Genomic DNA, 24,973 nt, shown 5'->3' on the forward strand with positions numbered 1-24,973 from the left:
CAAAAAATTGTTGTGCAATTTCTGCTGAGCACGCACATACCCCATATATGGGGGAAAACTACTGTTTGGGCGCACAGCAGGGCTCGTAAGTGCAAAGCAAAATTGGCTGGAATCATTAGTGGATGCTATGTCACGTTTGGAGACCCCTTGATGTGCCTACACAGTGGAAGCCCCCCACAAGCAACTCCATTTTGGAAACTAGACCTCTCGAGGAATGTATCAAGACGTGTGGTGAGCACCTTAATCCCCCGGGTGCTTGACAGAAGTTTATAGCGCAGAGCCCTACTTTTTTTTGTTATTTTCACAAGGGTATTATGAGAAATACAGGAGAAATGCACTATACAGTTTGGTGTGCTATTTCTCCGAAGTACATCGATACCCCATATGTGGTCAAAAATTACTTTTGAGGCACAGTGTAAAGCTCAAGAGAAAGACCACCATATTGGAGTTCAGAATTTACTTGAATGGTTTGAATGTCACATTTGCAGAGCCCTTGAGGTGCCAGAACAGCATAAACCCCCCATAAATAACATCATTTTACAAACTACATCTCAATTAATCCATGTAGGGGTGCAGTGAGCATGTTGACACCACATGTGCCTCACAGAAATTTATACCATTGGGCGGTGAAGAAAGAATAATTACATTTTTACCACTATAATGTGTTTTAGCCCCAACTTTTTATTTTTTTTATAAGGTCTAATGGGAAAAATGAATCTGTTTGTTGTGCCATTTCTCCCAAGTAGGCCAATACTCTGCCTTAAAAGTAGTTCCTGATTACATGTAAAGTGCAAAACTCAGAAGGTGAGGACCGCCATAATTTAGTGCGGATTTTGCTGTTATGGTTTGTGCGTGCCATGACCTACTGGAAGAGTCTCTGACGTGCCAGAACAGCAGAACACCACCTCAGGGTACATCATGGCACCATTCATTTTGAAATCGGATGTCGCAGACTTGGATTATGAAGTGGGACAGGTGAGGGATATGGTTGTTTGTTTATTTTTTTACAGGGGACATGGGCATCGGTGGATTATCTTCACGTCTGACAGGTGAGGGATATGGTATGGGACATGGGCTTCAATGGATTAGCCGTAAGGTGAGTAAACTGTGTTTTTTATTTTTAACCAAATGTGTAAAACAGGGTATTGAGTTTTATTTCAAGTAAAGGATTTTCTTCTTCCTGTGTGTTTATTTCAATACTTACTATGGGGTTAGTAATGGTGCTGTCTTATAGACACTTCTCCATTATTAACCCCCTTGGCTTGATGTCACCTGACAATACAAAGGTGACATCAACCCCATCATTATTACTTTACTTGATACCGCCACAGGGCAAGTGGGAAGAGCGAGGCTAAGGGCTAGATTTGGTGCATCTTATTTGCCAACAGTCATGTGAGAGCATGATTTTTGCGTGATGAGTTGACATTTTTATTTGTACCATTTTCGGGTACATCACATTTTTGATTGCTTTCTATTCCCAATTTTGGGAGGCAGAATGAACAAAAAACAGCAATTCAGGATTTTTTATTTTTTTTGGGGGGGAGGCGAGGGGGGTGATCATGCTGTTCCACACCACATGAGGTAAAATTGATAATACAGCTTCATTCTTAGCGTCAGTATGATTACAGCAACATAACATGTATATAATTTATGTTTTGGCGCTTTGCTATGCTTTTTGACATGTTGCACTGACACAAGTTAGTTAAATCATGCACTGCGCACGATCCAACTATCTTGGTAGCCCATGTCGACATCAGATCACCATAGCAACAATCAGCCCCTGACAATAACATCACGGGGGCCCCGATCGAAGGGCAGAGAGAGCCCCCTCGCTGCCTTCTAAATGCTGCGAATGATATCGATCGCAGCATTTAGAGGATTAAACTGCCGCTCCTGATAGTGCGTGCCGGTTGTCAGCTGTCATGTCAGCTGAACACCTGGTGGCAATTGCCTGGACGTAGCCATATGTCCAAGGTCAGGAAGTACTTCCTAACATGGACATATAGATAAGTCTACGGTCGTGAAGGGAATATTCCTATTTGGGAATAATCCTTTCAAAGAGAAACTGAACTTCTTTTTTTTTTTTTATCATTTTCTCCAGTATGTGAAGTTATGAAACTTTACAAATCACTTTGGGTTACAAGTAAGCTGGCCGGCAGTACTCAATGACAAGCTTCAGCTGCAAAAGCAAATAAGATTTTAGGGTGTATAAAAAAAATAGATAAAATCTTGTGATCCTAATGTATTATTACACCTTTATAAATCACTTCAAATGCCACATCTAGAATACGACTACAGTTTTAGACCCACATTTTAAAAAAGGATATTTGGAAGTTGGTGTAACTTCAAAGGTGGCAACTAGACTATTAAATGGGATATAAAAAGACGCCTCAGAGGAGATCTCATTTACAGTGGAGAAAATAAGTATTTGATACACTGCCGATTTTGCAAGTTTTCCCACCTCCAAAGAATGGAGAGGTCTGTAATTTTTATCGTAGGTACCCTTCATCTGTGAGAGACAGAATCTAAAAATAAAAACCAGAAAATCACATTATATTATTTTAAATTAAATAGCATTTTATTGCATGAAATAAGTGTTTGGTCACCTACCAACCAGCAAGAATTCTGTCTCTCACAGACCTGTTCGTTTTTCTTTAACCCCTTTACCCACAAGGGTGGTTTGCACGTTAATGACCGGGCCAATTTTTACAACTGTCCCTTTACAACTGTCCCTTTATGAGGTTATAACTCTGGAACGCTTCAACAGATCTTAGCGATTCTGACATTTTCTCGTGACATATTGTACTTCATGATAGTGGTAAAATTTCTTCGATATAACTTGCGTTTATTTGTGAAAAAAACAGAAATTTGGCGAACATTTTGAAAATTTCGCAATTTTCCAACTTTGAATTTTTATGACCTTAAATCACAGAGATATGTCATGCAAAATACCTAATAAGTAACATTTCCCACATGTCTACATCAGCACCATTTTTTTTTGTTAGGGAGTTATAAGGGTTAAAAGTTGACCAGAAATTTCTCATTTTTACAACACGATTTTGTTTTTTTAGGGACCACATCTCATTTGAAGTCATTTTAAGGGTCTATATGATAGAAAATACCCAAATGTGACACCATTCTAAAAACTGCACCCCTCAAGGTGCTCAAAACCACATTCAAGAAGTTTATTAACCCTTCAGGTGTTTCACAGGAATTTTTGGAATGTTTAAATAAAAATGAACATTTAACTTTTTTTCACACAAAATTTATTTCAGCTCCAATTAGTTTTATTTTACCAAGGGTAACAGGAGAAAATGGACCCCAAAAGTTGTTGTACAATTTGTCCTGAGTACGCTGATACCCCATATGTGGGGGTAAACCACTGTTTGGGCGCATGGCAGAGCTCGGAAGGAAAGGAGCGCCATTTGACTTTTCAATGCAAAATTGACTGGAATTGAGATGGGATGCCATGTTGCGTTTGGAGAGCCCCTGATGTGCCTAAACATTGAAACCCCCCACAAGTGACACCATTTTGGAACGTAGACCCCTTAAGGAACTTATCTAGATGTGTGGTGAGCACTTTGACCCAACAAGTGCTTCACAGAAGTTTATAATGCAGAGCCGTAAAAATAAAAAATCATATTTTTTTCACAAAAATCTTTTCACCCCTAATTTTTTATTTTCCCAAGGGTAAGAGAAGAAATTGGACTCCAAAAGTTGTTGTGCAATTTGTTCTGAGTACGCTGATACCCCATATGTGGGGGTAAACGACTGTTTGGGCGCATGGCGGACCTCGGAAGGGAAGGAGCGCCGTTTGACTTTTCAATGCAAAATTGACTGGAATTGAGATGGGACACTGTCGCGTTTGGAGAGCCCCTGATATGCCTAAACATTAAAACCCCCCACAAGTGACACCATTTTGGAAAGTAGACCCCCTAAGGAACTTATCTAGATGTGTTTTGAGAGATTTGAACCCCCAAGTGTTTCACTACAGTTTATAACGCAGAGCCGTGAAAATATATATATTTTTTTTCACAAAAATTATTTTTTAGCCCCCAGTTTTGTATTTTCACAAGGGTAACAGGATAAATTCGACCCCAAAAGTTGTTGTCCAATTTGTCCTGAGTACGCTGATACCCCATATGTGAGGGGGAACCACTGTTTGGGCGCATGGCAGAGCTCGGAAGGGAAGGAGCGCCATTTGTAATGCAGACTTAGATGGATTGGTCTGCAGGCGTCACGTTTCATTTGCAGAGCCCCTGATGTACCCAAACAGTAGAAACCCCCCACAAGTGACCCCATATTAATAACTAGACCTCCCAAGGAACTTATCTAGATGTGTTGTGAGAACTTTGAACCCCCAAGTGTTTTACTACAGTTTACAACGCAGAGCCGTGAAAATAAAAAATCTTTTTTCCCACAAAAATGATTTTTAGCACACCAAATTTTTATTTTTCCAAGGATAACAAGAGAACTTGGACCTCAAAAGTTGTTGTCCAATTTGTCCCGAGTACACTGATACCCCATATGTTGGGGTAAACCCCTGTTTGGGCGTACGGGAGAGCTCGGAAGGGAAGGAGCACTGGTTTACTTTTTCAACGCAGAATTGGCTGGAATTGAGATCGGACGCCATGTCGCCTTTGGGGAGCCCCTGATGTGCCTGAACAGTGGAAACTCCCCAATTCTACCTGAAACCCTAATCCCAACGGTAACCCTAACCACACCCCTAACCCTGACACACCCCTAACTCTAATCCCAATCCTAATCCCAACCGTAAATGTAATCCAAACCCTAACTTTAGCCCCAACCCTAACTTTAGCCCCAACCCTAACCCTAACTTTAGCTCCAACCCTAGCCCTAACCCTAACGGGAAAATGGAAATAAATACATTTTTTTAATTTTTATTATTTTTCCCTAACTAAGGGGGTGATGAAGGGGGGTTTGATTTACTTTTAAAGTGTTTTTTTATAGCGGATTTTTATGATTGGCAGCTGTCACACACTAAAAGACGCTTTTCATAGCAAAAAAGTTTTTGCGTCTCCACATTTTGAGACCTATAATTTTTCCATATTTAGGTCCACAGAGTCATGTGAGGTCTTGTTTTTTGCGGGACGAGTTGACGTTTTTATTGGTAACATTTTCAGTTTTTGATCGCTTTTTATTCTGATTTTTGTGAGGCAGAATGACCAAAAACCAGCTATTCATGAATTTCTTTTGGGGGAGGCGTTTATACTCTTCCACGTTTGGTAAAATGGATTAAGCAGTTTTATTCTTCGGGTCAGTACAATTACAGCGAAACCTCATTTATATCATTTTTTTATGTTTTGGCGCTTTTATACGATAAAAGCTATTTTATAGAAAAAATAATTATTTTGGCATCGCTTTATTCTGAGGACTATAACTTTTTTTATTTTTTTGCTTATGATGCTGTATGGTGGCTTGTTTTTTGCGGGACAAGATGACGTTTTCAGCGGTACCATGGTTATTTATATCCGTCTTTTTGATCGCGTGTTATTCCACTTTTTGTTCGGCGGTATAATAATAAAGCGTTGTTTTTTTGCCTCGTTTTTTTTTTTTTTCTTACGGTGTTCACTGAAGGGGTTAACTAGTGGGACAGTTTTATAGGTTGGGTCGTTACGGACACGGCGATGCTAAATATGTGTACTTTATTGTTTTGTTTTTTTATTTAGATAAATGTATTTATGGGAAAAATATATATATATATTTTTTTCTTTATTTAGGATTTGTTTTTTTTTTTTACACATGTGGAATTTTTTTTTTTTTTTACTTTGTCCCAGGGGGGGACATCACAGATCGCTGATCTGACAGTTTGCACAGCACTCTATCAGATCAGCGATCTGACTTCCAGCACTGCAGGCTTACCGGCGCCTGCTGTGGACCCGGAAGTAGTCTCTGCAGGACCGCGGCCATTTTGGATCCGGGGCCTGCAGGGATAGGAGGTAAGAGACGCTCGGAGCAACGCGATCACATCGCGTTGCTCCGAGGGTCTCAGGGAAGCACGCAGGGAGCCCCCTCCCTGCGCTATGCTTCCCTGTACCGCCGGAACACTGCGATCATGTTTGATCGCAGTGTGCCGGGGGTTAATGTGCCGGGGCGGTCCGTGACCACTCCTGGCACATAGTGCCGGATGTCAGCTGCGATAGTTAGCTGACACCCGGCCGCGATCGGCCGCCCTCCCCCCATGAGCGCGGCCGATCGCTATGACGTACTATCCCGTCGAGGGTCAGATAGGCCCAGGTCACCTGGACGGGATAGTACATCTAAGGTCAGAGAGGGGTTAAGGAGCCCTCCTACTCTGCTCTCATTACCTGTATTAATTGCACCTGTTTGAACTTTGTTACCTGTATAAAAGACACCTGTCCACACACTGTCAATCCCACTACAACTTCTCCACCATGGCCAAGACAAAAGAGCTGTCTAAGGATACCAGGGACAAAATTTCAGACCTGCACAAGGCTGGGATAGGCTACAGAACAATAGACAGGCAACTTGGTGAAACGGTAGCAACTGTTTGGGACAATTATTAGAAAATGGAAGAAACACAAGGTGACTGTCAATCTTCCTCGGTCTGGGGCTCCATGTAAGATCTCGCCTCGTGGAGTAAGGAGGATTCTGAGAAAGGTCAGGAATTAGTCCAGAACTACACGGGAGGACATGATCAATGACCTGAAGAGAGCCGAGACCAGTCTCAAACATTACCGTTAGTAACACACTACGCCGCCATGGATTAAAATCCTACAGAGGACTCAAGGTCCCCCTGCTCACCCCAGCACATGTCCAGGCCCATTTGAAGTTCGCCAATGACCATCTGGATGATCCAGAGGAGGCACGGCAGAAGGCTATGTGGTCAGATAAGATCAAAATGGAACTTTTTGGTATCAACACCACTCGCTGTGTTTGGAGGAAGAAGAAGAGTTCAACCCCAAGAACACTGTTATGATCCGGTGGTAGGATCTCAAAACTGACCTGATACATATAACCAGAATGTTAGGACAAGTTCTGGGGATGTGGAAGCTATACTGACCGCAATCCTGATCCTATCCAACACACTAAAGGCAGCCGTGGAGCGTTACCTAAAAACCTAGACGCCTCTTCACAGCCTGAGAAACTGACTGCCCCTAGAGAGAAAGCAAAGACCTCACTTGTCTCAGAGAAATAACCCCAAAGTTATAGACAGCCCCCCACAAATAATAACGGTGAGTTAAGGGGAAAATACAAACGTAGAAATGAAACAGGTTAAGCAAATGAGGCCCGCTAACACTAGATAGACAGAAAATAGTTAGTTTTTGTACTGACCGCACAGATTCCTATCAAAAATAAACCACGCAGAGAATACAAGAACCCCCACACCGACTCGCGATGTGAGGGGCGCACTCTGCACCCCAGAACTAACCAGCAAGCAAAAAATCACATAAAAGCAAGCTGGACTGAACTCATCATATACTGAGAAACGTTTTCAAGGAAATAATGAGCAAAATGAACAAGCAAACTTAGCTTCTCCAGCAGGAGACTGGTCACAAGGAATATTCAGGAGAGCTCAGAATCAGGACTGAATACACCGACAGCAGGCAACAAATGAAGGTCCAGGTGAGTTAAATAGGCCCAGCATAGAAGGAAATGAAGCAGCTGAGCCCAGCCATATCGCTAAAGGCCACCAGAGGGAGCCCAAGAACAAACTCACACAGTACCACTCATGACCACAGGAGGGAGCCCGAGAACGGAATTCACAACAGAACACCATCCCAACCGTGAAACGTGGTGGAGGAAGCATCATAACTTGGGGGTGCTTTTCTTCAAAGGGGACAGGATAACTGCGCCGTATTGAAGGAAGGATGGGTGGGGTCATGTATCATGACATTTTGGCCAACAACCTCCTTCCCTTAGTAAGAACATTGAAGATGCCTCGTGGCTGGGTCTTTCCAGCTTGAAAATGACCCAAAACACACAGGCAGGACAACTAAGGAGTGGCACTGTAAGGAGCATTTCAAGGTCCTGGAGTGGCCTAGGCAGTCTCCAGACCTGAAACCAATATAAAATCTTTGGAGGAAGCTGAAATTAAAATTCAATGTTGTTCAGCGACAGCCCTGAAACCTGAAAGATCTGGAGAAGATCTGTATGGAGGAGTGGGCCAAAATCCCTGCTGTAGTGTGTACAAATTTGGTAAAGAACTGCAGGAAACATCTGAGCTCTGTAATTCCAAACAAAGGTTACTGTACCAAACATTAACTTCTGTTCTATTGTCTTCTATGGTATCAAATACTTATTTCAAGCAATAAAATGCAAATTATGTAAAAATCATACAATGTGATTTTCTGGATTTTTCTTTAAGATTCTGTCTCTCACAGTTTAAGTGTACCTACGATAAAAATTACAGACCTCTCCATTCTTTATAACTTGCAAAATCGACAGTGTATCAAATACTTATTCCCCCCCCCTCTGTATATGTAAACGTAAATGTGTGGTCAATGCAAATGACTGGCACATGGCTTACTTTTTCCAAAGACCATAGTATGACCAGGGGGCATGCATTACAGGTGGAAGAAAGGAGATTCTAGCAGCTAAGTAGGAAAGGGTTCTTGACGGCTGTGGGATGCCCGACCACAAGAGGTAGTGTTGACAGACACTATAACCGCTTTTAAAAAAGGGACAGATACTCTTGACACAACAAATTGCATTGTGTGTTATAGATAGTTAGCCATAGAGATTGTATAACTGGTGGAGAAAGGTTGAACTTGATAGTTTGAAAAAATCGCACAGGTCTTTGTAACTCTGTAACTTTATGATGATTTGTCTACATTTCTGTAAAATAATTGCAGGTTAGTGGCTTTTCCCCAGTCTATTTGCCTTCACCTGCACTGATATCAGAATGTACTCATTTGGAGTACAGCTGATGGCAGTGAAAGTTGCAGCTCAGCACCTGTCTCACTAAGGGCTCATTCACATGTCAGTTTTTGTTATACGAGTGCTATTGGTGTTTTTCAAGGATAGCACTCGTACCTATGATAGCCTATGGGGTAGTTCACGTGTCCAATTTTTTCCCTCGAACCGAGTGGTCTAAACGAGAAAAATCACTGACGTCTGAATGAGCCCTAACCATTGGGATAAGCTACTGAAAGAGACTGTTCTTAAAAGCCCAACACACAAAGGAGGAGACAGGAGCTGACCCATCACTGCCATCATCTGTTCTCCAAATGCCTACATTCTAATATCAATACAGCTAGGCACATAGACTGGGGTTTGGAAGACAGTTACATGCTATTGTTTTACAGGAATGAAGACAAATCCCCTAATAAAGTGATTTGAAAAGATTACTAACATTATACGCTGGACAAGATTATTTTTTTTTAAAGTTATTCTTTAAGCATTGATTGTTCTGTATTTACAACGTGATTTTTCTTATGAAGATATGGACGTAGAGGATGTTTGGTGATGAGGCGTTAGCAAGTTTGGGGGGCACAATTGTTAATATAGATACCAATGGCATATATACACACTCCTGGATAGACTGTGCTAGTAATGGTGACCTTGTGCCTGACGCTTCTTATTGTCATTTTCTTCGAAATTCTCACCATTTTGGAAAATATAACACCAGCACCGGGGTCTTCACACATAATATGTCTATTGATCGCAATGTAACATATATAAGGCACCAAGGGACGGGTCACACCAAATGATGGAAAATGGTCTCTTCCACTGCCACAGATGTGATGAGTGTGGGAGGTGATGACGTGACATTGTTATCGCTCTCTAGTCATGGTGGTCGAGGGACTGAGGAAACGTGAAGATGCTCGGGGCTCTCTAAGAAGCTGCAGGCTCCTTGTGTAGAGATCAGCTAACTTTGCAATTTTCAGCCAAGATTTCTGTGTCATTAGCTCTGTGTAAACCCCGCTGGCATCTTCTAGTGGGTAACACGGAGGATTTCATATCTCTGGAGGATCGAAATTACACAGAATATCAAGATGAACTTTAGTTTATGTGTAGAAAATGTCATTGTAAATAACAGGAAAAACAAACGTGTGGAAATTCATAAGCATTTGTGTTACCAGTCTTTGTATACCCAGTGGGAACCATACAGTCGGAGTGGAAGATTAGATGGTTGTGGGAAAACCTTCCATTGACTGCAAGCTGGACACCTTCTCTGGTCACAGATCTGTACTGTAGTCATTGTGAATAACTTTTGGCCACCCTTTTGGATTTAAGGCTTGAATAAAAAAAATTGTTTGCCCCAGTAGTACCACCATGTAATATATAAATAATATCACCATACAGTGCATAAGTGGTACCACCATGTAATATATAAATAATATCACCATACAGTGCATAAGTGGTACCACCATCTAATATATAATTGCCTAGAATACTACTTCCTGCAATTTGTGCCAACTTCCGTGGCTTTGTCCGGAGCTAATGTCCGGAGATAATGTCCGGAGATAATGTCCGGAGCTAATGTCCGGAGATAATGTCCGGAGCTAATGTCCGGAGATAAGTGACGTCACCAGTGTCCTACACCCAGGCAGAGCACAGGGGCCCCAGGCAGCATATGGGGCCCCAGGCAGGGCACAGTGGCCCCAGGCAGAGCACAGGGGCCCCAGGCAGCATATGGGGCCCCAGGCAGAGCACAGTGGTCCCAGGCAGAGTACAGGGGCCCCAGGCAGCCTATGGGGCCCCAGGCAGCCTATGGGGCCCCAGGCAGAGCACAGTGGCCCCAGGCAGAGCACAGGGGCCCCAGACAGCATATGGGGCCCCAGGCAGAGCACAGGGGCCCCAGGCAGCATATGGGGCCCCAGGCAGAGCACAGCGATATTTTGGACCACTGTGCGGTGTTTCAGACCCCCTGTGTGATGTCTGGGGCACTGTTCTTAAGTATATTAAAGATTAAAGTAACGTATATTAAAGTATATTATAGATCAAATTTGACACGTTTATGAGCAGCATTGAGTGATATACTCAAGAATGACATAATTTTTCAACATTTTATGGTTTCAAACTGTAAACACTCAGAGTTTTTTTTACTTCAACCAGAAAACCTTAACGGTTCATAAAAAACTTGACTGTTCAGGATATGATAAAAGTCATAGTATTCTGAATCTTTAACTTATAAAGATACCTTTACATGGGGTGATTATTGGTTCCAGAGAGGCGTTCGGACGATAATCGTACACATGGCTGGTGACCGGACAATACAATATAAACGTTCAAAGGTAAACACTGATAACATTAAAATCTAATATATAATTGCCTAGAATACTACTTCCGGCAATTTGTGCCAACTTCCGTGGCTTTGTCCGGAGATAATGTCCGGAGATAAGTGACGTCACCAGCGTCCTACACCCGCTCAGGGTGGACAAAGATATATGCCTTCGTGGTGCGCGGCACTTTTCTGATTGGTTGCCGCCTGCCGCGAGCGACCAATCAGAAATGTGCCGTACTGTCAAGAATTGTCAAGAGCTGGTGAGTGCAGCCATTTTTTGTTCTTTCTTACTATTATTTATTAATTGTATTATTCTTACATTTGAATAAATAAAGTATATATGGATTCTAGACTCCCGATTCTTTAGAATCGGGCTGCCATCTAGTGTAATATATAAATAATATCACCATACAGTGCTTAAGTATTACCACCATGTAATGTATAAATAATATCACCATACAGTGCATAATGGTACCACCATGTAATATATAAATAATATCACCATACAGTGCATAAGTGGTACCACCATGTAATATATAAATAATATCACCATACAGTGCATAAGTGGTACCACCATGTAATATATAAATAATATCACCATACAGTGCATAAGTGGTACCACCATGTAATATATAAATAATATCACCATACAGTGCATAAGTGGTACCACCATGTAATGTATAAATATCACCATACAGTGCATAAGTGGTACCACCATCTAATATATAAATCATATCACCATACAGTATATAAGTGGTACCACCATGTAATGTATAAATAATATCACCATACAGTGCATAAGTGGTACCACCATGTAATATATAAATAATATCACCATACAGTGCATAAGTGGTACCACCATGTAATGTATAAATATCACCATACAGTGCATAAGTGGTACCACCATGTAATATATAAATAATATCACCATACAGTGCATAAGTGGTACCACCATCTAATATATAAATAATATCACCATACAGTGCATAAGTGGTACCACCATGTAATGTATAAATATCACCATACAGTGCATAAGTGGTACCACCATCTAATATATAAATAATATCACCATACAGTGTATAAGTGGTACCACCATGTAATGTATAAATAATATCACCATACAGTGCATAAGTGGTACCACCATGTAATGTATAAATAATATCACCATACAGTGCATAAGTGGTACCACCATGTAATATATAAATAATATCACCATACAGTGCATAAGTAGTACCACCATGTAATGTATAAATATCACCATACAGTGCATAAGTGGTACCACCATCTAATATATAAATAATATCACCATACAGTGTATAAGTGGTACCACCATGTAATGTATAAATAATATCACCATACAGTGCATAAGTGGTACCACCATGTAATGTATAAATAATATCACCATACAGTGCATAAGTGGTACCACCATGTAATATATAAATAATATCACCATACAGTGCATAAGTAGTACCACCATGTAATGTATAAATATCACCATACAGTGCATAAGTGGTACCACCATCTAATATATAAATAATATCACCATACAGTGTATAAGTGGTACCACCATGTAATGTATAAATAATATCACCATACAGTGCATAAGTGGTACCACCATGTAATGTATAAATAATATCACCATACAGTGCATAAGTGGTACCACCATGTAATATATAAATAATATCACCATACAGTGCATAAGTAGTACCACCATGTAATGTATAAATAATATCACCATATAATGTATAAATAGTAACACCAAGAACAATTGCAGCAATGACCTTTAAAATATTCTATGTAGTGCAAAATAACAGTATTATACAGTGCACAAATAATGCTACCATACAGTGCATAAGTAGTACCACCATATGTATAAATTATATCACCATACAATGTATAAATAGTAACACCAAGAACAATTGCAGCAGTGACCTTTAAAATCTTCTATGTAGTGCAAAAGAACACTATTATACAGTGCACAAATAATGCCACCATACAGTACATAAGTAGTACCACCATAAAATGTATAACTAATAGTACCATACAATGTATAAATAATATCACCATACAGTGTATAAATAATATCAGCAGCGTACAGTGCATAAGTAGTACCACCGTACAATGAATAAGTAATATCGCCATACAATGTATTAGTAGCACCACCATATACAGTTGTGGCCAAAAGTATTGACACCCCTGCAATTCTGTCAGATAATACCCAGTTTCTTCCTGAAAATGATTGCAAACACACATTCTTTGGTATTATTATCTTCATTTAATTTGTCTTAAATGAAAAAAACACAAAAAGAATTGTCCTAAAGCCAAATTGGATATAATTCCACACCAAACATAAAAAAGGGGGTGGACAAAAGTATTGGCACTGTTTGAAAAATCATGTGATGCTTCTCTAATTTGTGTAATTAACAGCACCTGTAACTTACCTGTGGCACCTAACAGGTGTTGGCAATAACTAAATCACACTTGCAGCCAGTTGACATGGATTAAAGTTGACAACCTCTGTCCTGTGTCCTTGTGTGTACCACATTGAGCATGGAGAAAAGAAAGAAGACCAAAGAACTGTCTAAGAACTTGAGAAACCAAATTGTGAGGAAGCATGAGCAATCTCAAGGCTACAAGTCCATCTCCAAAGACCTGAATGTTCCTGTGCGCAGTGTCATCAAGAAGTTTAAAGCCCATGGCACCGTGGCTAACCTCCCTAGATGTGGACGTAAAAGAAAAATTGACAAGAGATTTCAACGCAAGATTGTGTGGATGTTGGATAAAGAACCTCGACTAACATCCAAACAAGTTCAAGCTGCCCTGCAGTCCGAGGGTACAACAGTGTCAACCCATACTATCTGTCGGCGTCTGAATGAAAAGGGACTGTATGGTAGGAGACCCAGGAAGACCCCACTTCTTACCCCGAGACATAAAAAAGCCAGGCTGGAGTTTGCCAAAACTTACCTGAAGAAGCCTAAAACGTTTTGGAAGAAAGTTCTCTGGTCAGATGAGACAAAAGTAGAGCTTTTTGGGCAAAGGCATCAACATAGAGTTTGCAGGAGAAAAAAAGAGGCATTCAAAGAAAAGAACACGGTCCCTACAGTCAAACATGGCGGAGGTTCCCTGATGTTTTGGGGTTGCTTTGTTGCCTCTGGCACTGGACTGCTTGACCGTGTGCATGACATTATGAAGTCTGAAGACTACCAACAAATTTTGCAGCATAATGTAGGGCCCAGTGTGAGAAAGCTGGGTCTCCCTCAGAGGTCATGGGTCTTCCAGCAGGACAATGACCCAAAACACAGTTCAAAAAGCACTAGAAAATGGTTTGAGAGAAAGCACTGGAGACTTCTAAGGTAGCCAGCAATGAGTCCAGACCTGAATCCCATAGAACACCTGTGGAGAGATCTAAAAATGGCAGTTTGGAGAAGGCACCCTTCAAATATCAGGGACCCGGAGCAGTTTGCCAAAGAAGAATGGTCTAAAATTCCAGTAGAGCATTGTAAGAAACTCATTGATGGTTACCGGAAGCGGTTGGTCGCAGTTATTTTGCCTAAAGGTTGTGCAACCAAGTATTAGGCTAAGGGTGCCAATACTTTTGTCTGGCCCATTTTTGGAGTTTTGTGTGAAATGATAAATTTTTTGCTTCATTCTCTTTTGTGTTTTTTCATTTAAGACAAATTAAATGAAGATAATAATACCCAAGAATTTGTGATTGCAATCATTTTCAGGAAGAAACTGAGTATTATTTGACAGAATTGCAGGGGTGTCAATACTTTTGGCCACAACTGTAACATTATCACCATACATTAAAGCACGGAGGCTCAGTAGTTGGCACTGTTGGTTTGCAGCACTGACATCCTGTGTTAAAATCCCAGCATGGACTTTGTATGTCCTCCCCGTATTTGCGTGGGTTTCCTCCAATACTAATAGGGAATTTAGATTGTGAGCACCGATGGAATTAATGGTGCTATATAAGTGAGTAAAGTAAATAAATACAATGCACAAATACCACCAAACAGTGCTTAAATTATATCACTACACGGCACCAACATACAGTGTATAAATAGTATCACCATACTGAGCATACATAAAGCCAACATACAGTGTGTAAATAATATCACTACAAAGAATATAAACACCACCATAAAACATAGAAATATTACGTAATATCACTATAGACAGTACATACGGTAAATATTATCCCCATCACAGTTCACAAATAATACCATCATATAGTGCATACATTACATACATTACTCCACCATACAGGGCACACATTATACCACCGAAACTGCATCATAATACCATTATTAATTACGTAAATAATATCACGGCAAGAGCACAAATATTACTGTTACCTAGTCCATAAATAATATGTAGACCACAAATAATGTAATTATACAGTTCATAAATAATACTATTATACAACACATAAATAATACCTATAGTCAGTGCATAAATAATATATTACAGTTTGGAAATATTGCCACTGTACATTACATAAATATAACTATTATACAGTTCTGAAATATTAGAACCATAAAGAGCACAAATTATACCACTATACAGTTCATACATAATGCCACCATAAAGTGCATAGATTGTAGCACTCTACTTTTTATAAGTACTAATAAAGAAAAATAACCCATACAGAGACCAAATAAGAGCGCTATGTAGTGCTGCAGTGATTTGTCCTGAGGGGTTAGTGGTGTCGTTCCTGGGGTATTTACCTCCTTTACTGCCCTGTATGCAGGCTATAGGAGGTCACCTCTCCGGAGTATTATAGATATGTGGAGGAGGATGTGATGTTGTTCTACAAGTGTTTCACGTGTCGCCTACATGTGATAATGAGCAGGAGGGGAGGGTGTCGATACCATTCCTTTCACCTAGTGTTGTATAATCTGTTGATGCTACTTGTGCTTGTCTTTATTTTTCTGCCTTTCACATGTATTCTTCTCGGAGAAGCCGACCATTCCCAAGCGATATCCTTATTGTTTGGTTTGGAAGAGGCTCGAGAACCTGTCGTACGGGCTAAATGTACATAAGAAGCAGGAACATTCCTGACCATTTCTTACCAGGGCGAGACTTGCATGATGACCCATTCTTATTAATAAGTGTTATGTAGTAAGACATACACTATATGGAAAAGTATTAGAACACTACAGGAAAAACTATGACTGCCGATTCTAAATCCATAGATAATAATATGGAGTAGGAAAGGCTTTCTGCAAATCTTTGTGTCTTTGGGAATTTTCCCCTGTTCCTTCAGAAGAACATTTGTGAACTCAGACAGGGCTGGGCTTGTAATCGCCGCTGTAGTTCATCCCAAAAATGTTGGTTGGGGTAGAGATCCAGGCTCTGTCCTGACCTTCCATACAAAAACTCCCGAAACCATGCCTTTATGGACCTTGCTTTTTGCACTGGTTACAGACGTAGGGAACAGAAAAGGGACCTTCCCCAAACTGTTCCCACACAGATAGAAGCTACAATTGTCCAAAACTGGACAAGGTTGAAGACAGTGGCGGTAAGTATAAGACTGGGGTCAAGGACCTTACATTAGAAGCATCACTCCCACTCCAGCGCTGCAATAAAAAACAACTATGCTGGAGTGGTGCTTTAAGTTCCTATAAAAAAACAACCTGTAAATGTCACTTGAGTCAAGTGGGGGCTATGAAAGTAATTTCCGCGATCCTTCAGTCCTACATTGGATCAATAAAGTACATTTTTTGCAGCTTCTTTGAAGTTGAATGTTTTTGTTTGTTTTTTTTTAAATAAAATTGCTAAATGTGTGAAACAAATTTAAATATGGATGAGACAACAAGTGGAACAGTCTGGGATTACTCCTGACTCACATAATTAGTGACTGTATTTCTGCATAAGGGTAAGTTCACACAGGGCGTTTTTGATGCTATTTTTTTCTGCAGCAAAACCTGATCTTGGCAGGAAGCTGCGTCAAAAACACAGGTTTTGGTGCGTTTTTTTTTCTTGTTTTTGGTGCGTTTTTTCTTTGTGCATGCCAATAAAGTTGAGTGCCCCCAGAGGGAAAAAAAAAACTTCCTGTACATAGAATGAATAGATAGATAATAGAAAAATAGATAGATAGATTACCTGCGGTAACCTCTTTACAGGCATTTTCCCACGGTCCAGAGGTTACCTGATGTCAGGCTGTGAGGGAACGCAGGCTCGGTGACGTCACCGCTAGTTACTGAGCCTGCGCCCACTCCGTCTCATTCATTCCCCAGTAGCTTACAGCCGGGAGCGGTCACATTAGCAGCGCTCCCAGTTGTAAGCTTTATCTCCCCCAGATACTGCGTGGGGCACTTGTTATATTGGACTGAGTAGGACCAGGGAGTATTTGTGTTGGTTTATTATTTTTATTTTTATTACAGGAGATCGAGGGCGTTGCATAGATTACCTCAATAATTAAATGGTAAAACTGTGTGGTGTTTTATTTAAAGGACTTTATTCTGGCTGTGTCTTTATTTACATGTAACAACTATAGGATTAGTAATGGATAGGTGTCTTATAGACGCCTCTCCATTACTAAGCCGTGGGCTTAAAGCGAACCTGTCACCCCCAAAATCGATGGTGAGGTAAGCTCACCGGCATCAGGGGCTTATCTACAGCATTCTGTAATGCTGTAGATAAGCCGCCGATGTTACCTGAAAGATTAGAAAAAGACGTTAGATTATACTCACCCAGGGGCGGTCCCGGTGCGGTCAGGTCGGATGGGTGTCTCAGGTCTGCTCCGGCGCCTCCTATCTTCATTCCATGACGTCCTCTTCTGGTCTCCGCGCCGCTGCTTCGGCGCAGGCGTACTTTGTCTGCCCTGTTGAGGGCAGAGCAAAGTACTGCAGTGCGCCGGTAAGGTCAGAGAGGCCCGGCGCCTGCGCACTGCAGTACTTTGCTCTGCCCTCACCAGGGCAGACAAAGTACGCCTGCGCCAAAGCTGCGGCGCGGAGACCAGAAGAGGACATCATGGAATGAAGATGGGAGGCACCGGAGCGGACCTGAGACGCCCATTTGACCACGGACCAGCAGCGCGACCGCCCAGGTGAGTATAATCTAACCTCTTTTTCTCCTCTTTCAGGATACATCGGGGGCTTATCTACAGCATTACAGAATGCTGTAGATAAGCCCCTGATGACGGTGAGCTTACCTCACCATCGATTTTGGGGGTGACAGGTTCCCTTTAATGTCACTGGTGACATTAACCTCACAAATATTACCCCACTTGCCACCACTACAGGGCAAGTGGGAAGAGGCAGGCAAAGCGCCAGAATTGGGGCATCTAATAGATGCGCCTTTTCTGGGCAGCTGCGGGCTGCCTATATCAATGGCCCCTTACCAGCCTGAGAATACCAGCCCCCCAGCTGTGAGCCTTAGCAAGGCTGGTTGTCAAAAATGGGGGAGACCCATGCCATTTTTTTAAATTATTTATTTAAATAATTTAAAAAAAGTGTGAGGACCCCTCTATTCTTGATAAGCAGCATTGCTGCAGCTGACAGCTGGGGGTTGCAGCCCCCAGCTGTGAGTTTTGCCTGGTTGGTTATCAAAAATAGGGGGGAACCCACGCCGTTTGTTTTTTATTATTGCGCAGGAGCGGCAGATGAAAACTCACATCCGCCGCTCCTGCTGTCACTGTAATTAGCGTTAGCAGGTGTCAGATGATGGAAAGTTGGCCCATCAGCTGACACCAGTGACGGGGGTAAACTTCATACCTCTGATCACAGCTGAGCGCTCCCACTGTCTTCTGACAGCGTGGGAACCGTGGCTCTCTGACCGGTGGGGATGAGTTCCCCGCCGATCACAAGCGGTGTTCGCCGCGCTGCCATTCAAGTGAATGGAGTTCGGGTCGGGAGTGTGAGGTCACATCCGACTGTCCTTGACTTTTCTTCAGCAAATACGCTGCAAGAAAAGTCAACCTGCGTATTTGCAGCGTTTTTTTTACCATCCATTTAAGTCAATGGGTGAAAAACGCTGAAAGAAGTGACATGCTCTATGTCCAAAAAACGCAGCAAATCGCTAAATCCTGATGACACAAAAACCAATGTGTGTGCATGAGATTTCTGAAATCTCATAGGCTTTGCTGGTACTGTAAAAAGCAGCTGAAAATTATCATTAAAGAAAACGCAGCAAAAACGCCCTGTGTGAACTTACCCTAATAAGGCGGGATGTAGTAATATCCATTTCTCTTAAGATAGTCTGAACAGAGCTGTTGGAAGGATGCCAGGAAAGTTTCATTCCACACGTATACCGTATGAACAGGTTTTAAGATTTCTGCTTGCAGTTATTGAATTGACACAGTCTTGACCTAGTTCTGCTTGTTAGGGCTCATTCAGATGAGCATATTATATGCAGGAGTGCTGTATATTATTAATACTGGATCATGCACTATTCTATTCCATATTCCTGATGAGACGGATGCAATACAGGAGACTCACAGAGGTAAAAAAACGGACGTATGCATGGTATATATATATATATATATATATATATATATATATATATATATATATATATATATATATATATATATATACTAGATGGTGGCCCGATTCTAACGCATCGGGTATTCTAGAATATGCATGTCCGCATAGTATATTGCCCAGCCACGTAGTATATTGCCCAGCCACATAGTATATTGCCCAGCTACAGTTGTGGCCAAAAGTATTGACACCCCTGCAATTCTGTCAGATAATACTCAGTTTCTTCCTGAAAATGATTGCAAACACAAATTCTTTGTTATTATTATCTTCATTTAATTTGTCTTAAATGAAAAAACACAAAAAGAATTGTCCTAAAGCCAAATTGGATATAATTCCACACCAAACATAAAAAAGGGGGTGGACAAAAGTATTGGCACCGTTTGAAAAATCATGTGATGCTTCTCTAATTTGTGTAATTAACAGCACCTGTAACTTACCTGTGGCACCTAACAGGTGTTGGCAATAACTAAATCACACTTGCAGCCAGTTGACATGGATTAAAGTTGACAACCTCTGTCCTGTGTCCTTGTGTGTACCACATTGAGCATGGAGAAAAGAAAGAAGACCAAAGAACTGTCCGAGGACTTGAGAAACCAAATTGTGAGGAAGCATGAGCAATCTCAAGGCTACAAGTCCATCTTCAAAGACCTGAATGTTCCTGTGTCTATCGTGCGCAGTGTCATCAAGAAGTTTAAAGCCCATGGCACTGTGGCTAACCTCCCTAGATGTGGACGGAAAAGAAAAATTGACAAGAGATTTCAACGCAAGATTGTGCGGATGTTGGATAAAGAACCCCGACTAACATCTAAACAAGTTCAAGCTGCCCTGCAGTCCGAGGGTACAACAGTGTCAACCCGTACTATCTGTCGGCGTCTGAATGAAAAGGGACTGTATGGTAGGAGACCCAGGAAGACCCCACTTCTTACCCCGAGACATTAAAAAAGCCAGGCTGGGGTTTGCCAAAACTTACCTGAAAAAGCCTAGAACATTTTGGAAGAATGTTCTCTGGTCAGATGAGACAAAAGTAGAGCTTTTTGGGCAAAGGCATCAACATAGAGTTTACAGGAGAAAAAAAGAGGCATTCAAAGAAAAGAACACGGTCCCTACAGTCAAACATGGCGGAGGTTCCCTGATGTTTTGGGGTTGCTTTGCTGCCTCTGGCACTGGACTGCTTGACGGTGTGCATGGCTTAATGAAGTCTGAAGACTACCAACAAATTTTGCAGCATAATGTAGGGCCCAGTGTGAGAAAGCTGGGTCTCCCTCAGAGGTCATGGGTCTTCCAGCAGGACAATGACCCAAAACACACTTCAAAAAGCGCTAGAAAATGGTTTGAGAGAAAGCACTGGAGACTTCTAAGGTGGCCAGCAATGAGTCCAGACCTGAATCTTATAGAACACCTGTGGAGAGATCTAAAAATGGCAGTTTGGAGAAGGCACCCTTCAAATATCAGGGACCTGGAGCAGTTTGCCAAAGAACAATGGTCTAAAATTCCAGCAGAGCATTGTAAGAAACTCATTGGTGGTTACCGGAAGCGGTTGGTCGCAGTTATTTTGGCTAAAGGTTGTGCAACCAAGTATTAGGCTGAGGGTGCCAATACTTTTGTCTGGTCCATTTTTGAACTTTTGTGTGAAATGATCATTGTTTTGCTTTTTGCTTCATTCTCTTTTGTGTTTTTTCATTTAAGACAAATTAAATGAAGATAATAATAACAAAGAATTTGTATTTGCAATAATTTTCTGGAAGAAACTGAGTATTATCTGACAGAATTGCAGGGGTGTCAATACTTTTGGCCACAACTGTACGTAGTATATTGCCCAGCCACGTAGTATATTGCCCAGCCACGTAGTATATTGCCCAGCGACGTAGTATATTGCCCAGTCACGTAGTATATTGCCCAGCCACGTAGTATATTGCTCAGCCACGCAGTATATTGCCCAGCGACGTAGTATATTGCCCAGTCACGTAGTATATTGCCCAGCCACATAGTATATTGCCCAGCCACGTAGTATATTGCCCAGCCACGTAGTATATTGCCCAGCCACGTAGTATATTGCCCAGTCACGTAGTATATTGCCCAGCCACGTAGTATATTGCCCAGCCACGTAGTATATTGCCCAGCCACGTAGTATATTGCCCAGTCACGTAGTATATTGCCCAGTCACGTAGTATATTGCCCAGTCACGTAGTATATTGCCCAGCCACGTAGTATATTGCCCAGCCACGTAGTATATTGCCCAGCCACGTAGTATATTGCCCAGCCACGTAGTATATTGCCCAGTCACGTAGTATATTGCCCAGTCACGTAGTATATTGCCCAGTCACGTAGTATATTGCCCAGCCACGTAGTATATTGCCCAGCCACGTAGTATATTGCCCAGTCACGTAGTATATTGCCCAGTGACGTAGTATAATGCCCAGTGACGTAGTATAATGCCCAGCCACGTAGTATATTGCCCAGCTACGTAGTATATTGCCCAGCTACGTAGTATATTGCACAGCGACGTCGTATACAGCACAGCCACCCTGGGCTGGGGTCTCGCACAGACCGGCACCTGTCAACAGCAGCAGTCAGGCCGTACAGCGCCGGCAACACTGGGCACCATGCTCGCCATGGGGACTGAGGCGCCTAACCTTGGCCGCTCTGCTCCTCCTCCTCCCACGTTATCTTCCCCCTTCCCAGGCTCACAGCCTCGGCTCCCGTGGGAATTCGCGCCACCTTCCCGCCGCCCTCTTGTTTTTCCTTGTCTCACTCCCACGAGATGATGACGTAGCAGTCTCGCGAGACCGCTACGTCATCATCTCGCGAGATCGCAATGCATGGAGCGGTCACCGGGGCATCGCGAGGAACGGGAAAGGCGCCACAAGGTGAGTATATGATGATTTTTTATTTTTTTAATTATTTTTAACATTAAATATTTTTACATTCGGGGACAAACAGGGTTAATAGCAGCGGTTACGGAGTGCGTTACCCGCGGCATAACGCGGTCCGTTACCGCCGGCATTAACCCTGTGTGAGCGGTGACTGGAGGGGAGTATGCGGGCTCCGGGCACTGACTGCGGGGAGTAAGGAGCGGCCATTTTCTTCCGGACTGTGGCCGTCGCTGATTGTCCGTGGCTGTTTTGCCGCGACCAATCAGCGACTTGGATTTCCATGACAGACAGAGGCCGCGACCAATGAATATCCGTGACAGACAGACAGAAAGACGGAAGTGACCCTTAGACAATTATACAGTAGATAGATATATATATATATATATATATATATATATATATATATATATATATATATATAGCATACGGATGAAAATTTACTGGGTTTTTTTTTTCCGAATAAAAATTAGATTTTAAAGAATTTAAAGGGAACATGTCATGTTCAGCCCAAACTGCAGGCAGCCTTTTATAGAGCAGGATGAGCTGAGCAGATTGATATATAAGATTGTAGGAAACAATTTAGTAGCATTTTATTTATTTCTCAGGCACAAACTATTATGCTTTGATCTATGGCAAAACCAGAGGTCATTATTAGTCCTCCAGTTCCCATTGCAATCATCATCACTCTGTGATCACGCTGCAGGTACCAGTTAAAGGACAGAAGGAGCAGTCTCCCTCTGTCATACTCCTTACATGCAGTGGTCGCCATTAACCTCATCATCTAAGCAGTTATAATTGAGCCGCTGCAATCACTGGCAGAGATCATTTTCCTCTGCTGTGTCTTTGCCAGCAGGGTGAATCAAATGCAATTAGGCAGCGGTAGCTCCATGAGCACAATATTAGGGTGAAAATTCACTGGTTTTTTTCATGTTCTAATAGGAAAAATGTAATATGCCTGTTACATTAGCATCAACGTGGATGAGATTTTCAAAACCTCAGCCAAATGCCGCAGAAAAAAATAAACAGTAAACATTGACCTGAGGTTCACAGCATCTCAGTTTATGAGGCTGATTTGCAATGCAGATTGAACACTGTGGAGATCTGCATGAAAATCTGTATGTACCACAAGCAGATAGTTTCACAGTTTGAGCTGTGATGGGTCTAGTTCTACCCAACAGCAGTCACCCGCGACCGGGATGACCATGTAATCAGTCATTTTGCATCTGGGACCAGCCTAAACCAGCACCATAAATATATATTGTGTCTATGTTTAAGGACCAGAACTGCCCGCTTTAAATTTACAGAGCTTTCTAAGGGGTATTCACATCTTTAAGATCCTATCTCAATATGTAGTAGGTGTCATAATAATAATATTAGCAAATACCTCCAATTAGAAATGTAGTATAGTTCTTCTTATTCGCTATGTCTCTTACCCCATGTGCAGGGCATTGCAGTAGTACGGGACCAGCATTTACCAGACATTTTTGGCATATCCTGTGGGTGTACGGGATGGGACCACAGCTTTTTCCAAAAATTCTGAAAAAAAAATAGCACAGTAACGGGGTCCAGTGAGTGCCCCATCCAGCGCAACCTTTATTTTTGTTGTTTTGCCCTTATGACTGACCACAACAATGAACATAACAATGCAGATGTGAACGGAGCATGATGTTACGTTGTGCCAGATTGTTTTTGCTGTTTTATTCCCTCATTTTGCTTCACCCTCTTTTTACCTTATATCAACTTCCGCTACCTGCAGCTGGCATGTCCCTGCGCCCCTACTTCTCCCTCCCCGAACTGCACACCTATTCACAATCCGCTTCTCATTCTGGAAGACTCACTGATGTAAAGGAGCCTGATGCCGTTGCCACAGCAACCTCCTCCCCTCCGCCCCCCCAGGCTGTGCGTCCGTGGGTGGCCGATAAAGCTTTTCATCTAGCACACTCTGTGCACATGCTGGCCAGCTTAAAGAGCAAGAAGGGGCCGTCGTCGTGATATTTGGGGTGTGAGGTGCATTAACTCCTTCTCGTCTGGGGAGTTCACCAGCGCGGTGTGATATCTCGCCATGGTTGGGGGGTGAGGGGGGAGGTGTGGGACTATCCCTGTAATCATGGACACTGAAATAATGATGGTTGTAGACCCTCTTAATAAGATTCGGCAGGTTGGAGAGATGCTGTAATAGGTCGTCAGTTTATAATATATCACTATTGTGATGTCTCAGCCATTGACCCAACATTGGAGGCCTAGCTAAACAAACACACAAGGTTTCCCTGCTCGTTTCTATGGTAACCACTATAGGTTACACAGCAAATCTACTCTAAAATTGTTCCCAGTTTCCATTACAAGACTGTGTTCACACGTTGGTTGCCTCAAGGCCAGGGTGGACCCGTAATCATGAAGTT

At 42.1% G+C, this 24,973-nt stretch overlaps 1 long non-coding RNA gene across 1 annotated transcript in view; it reads right to left on the reverse strand.

The window, feature by feature from the left end:
* Positions 1–24,438, reverse strand: part of LOC143766014 (uncharacterized) — a 53,388-nt gene extending 28,950 nt beyond the window's left edge. The window contains exons 1-2 of the long non-coding RNA XR_013213499.1: positions 24,305–24,438; positions 23,959–24,110 (exon numbers count right to left, since the gene is read on the reverse strand). This is a non-coding gene — a long non-coding RNA (uncharacterized LOC143766014). The remainder of the gene's footprint in view (positions 1–23,958; positions 24,111–24,304) is intronic.
* Positions 24,439–24,973: the final 535 nt, after the last annotated feature.

Source organism: Ranitomeya variabilis, chromosome 4 (assembly GCF_051348905.1).
Source record: "Ranitomeya variabilis isolate aRanVar5 chromosome 4, aRanVar5.hap1, whole genome shotgun sequence".
Classification (NCBI taxonomy): domain Eukaryota; kingdom Metazoa; phylum Chordata; class Amphibia; order Anura; family Dendrobatidae; genus Ranitomeya; species Ranitomeya variabilis.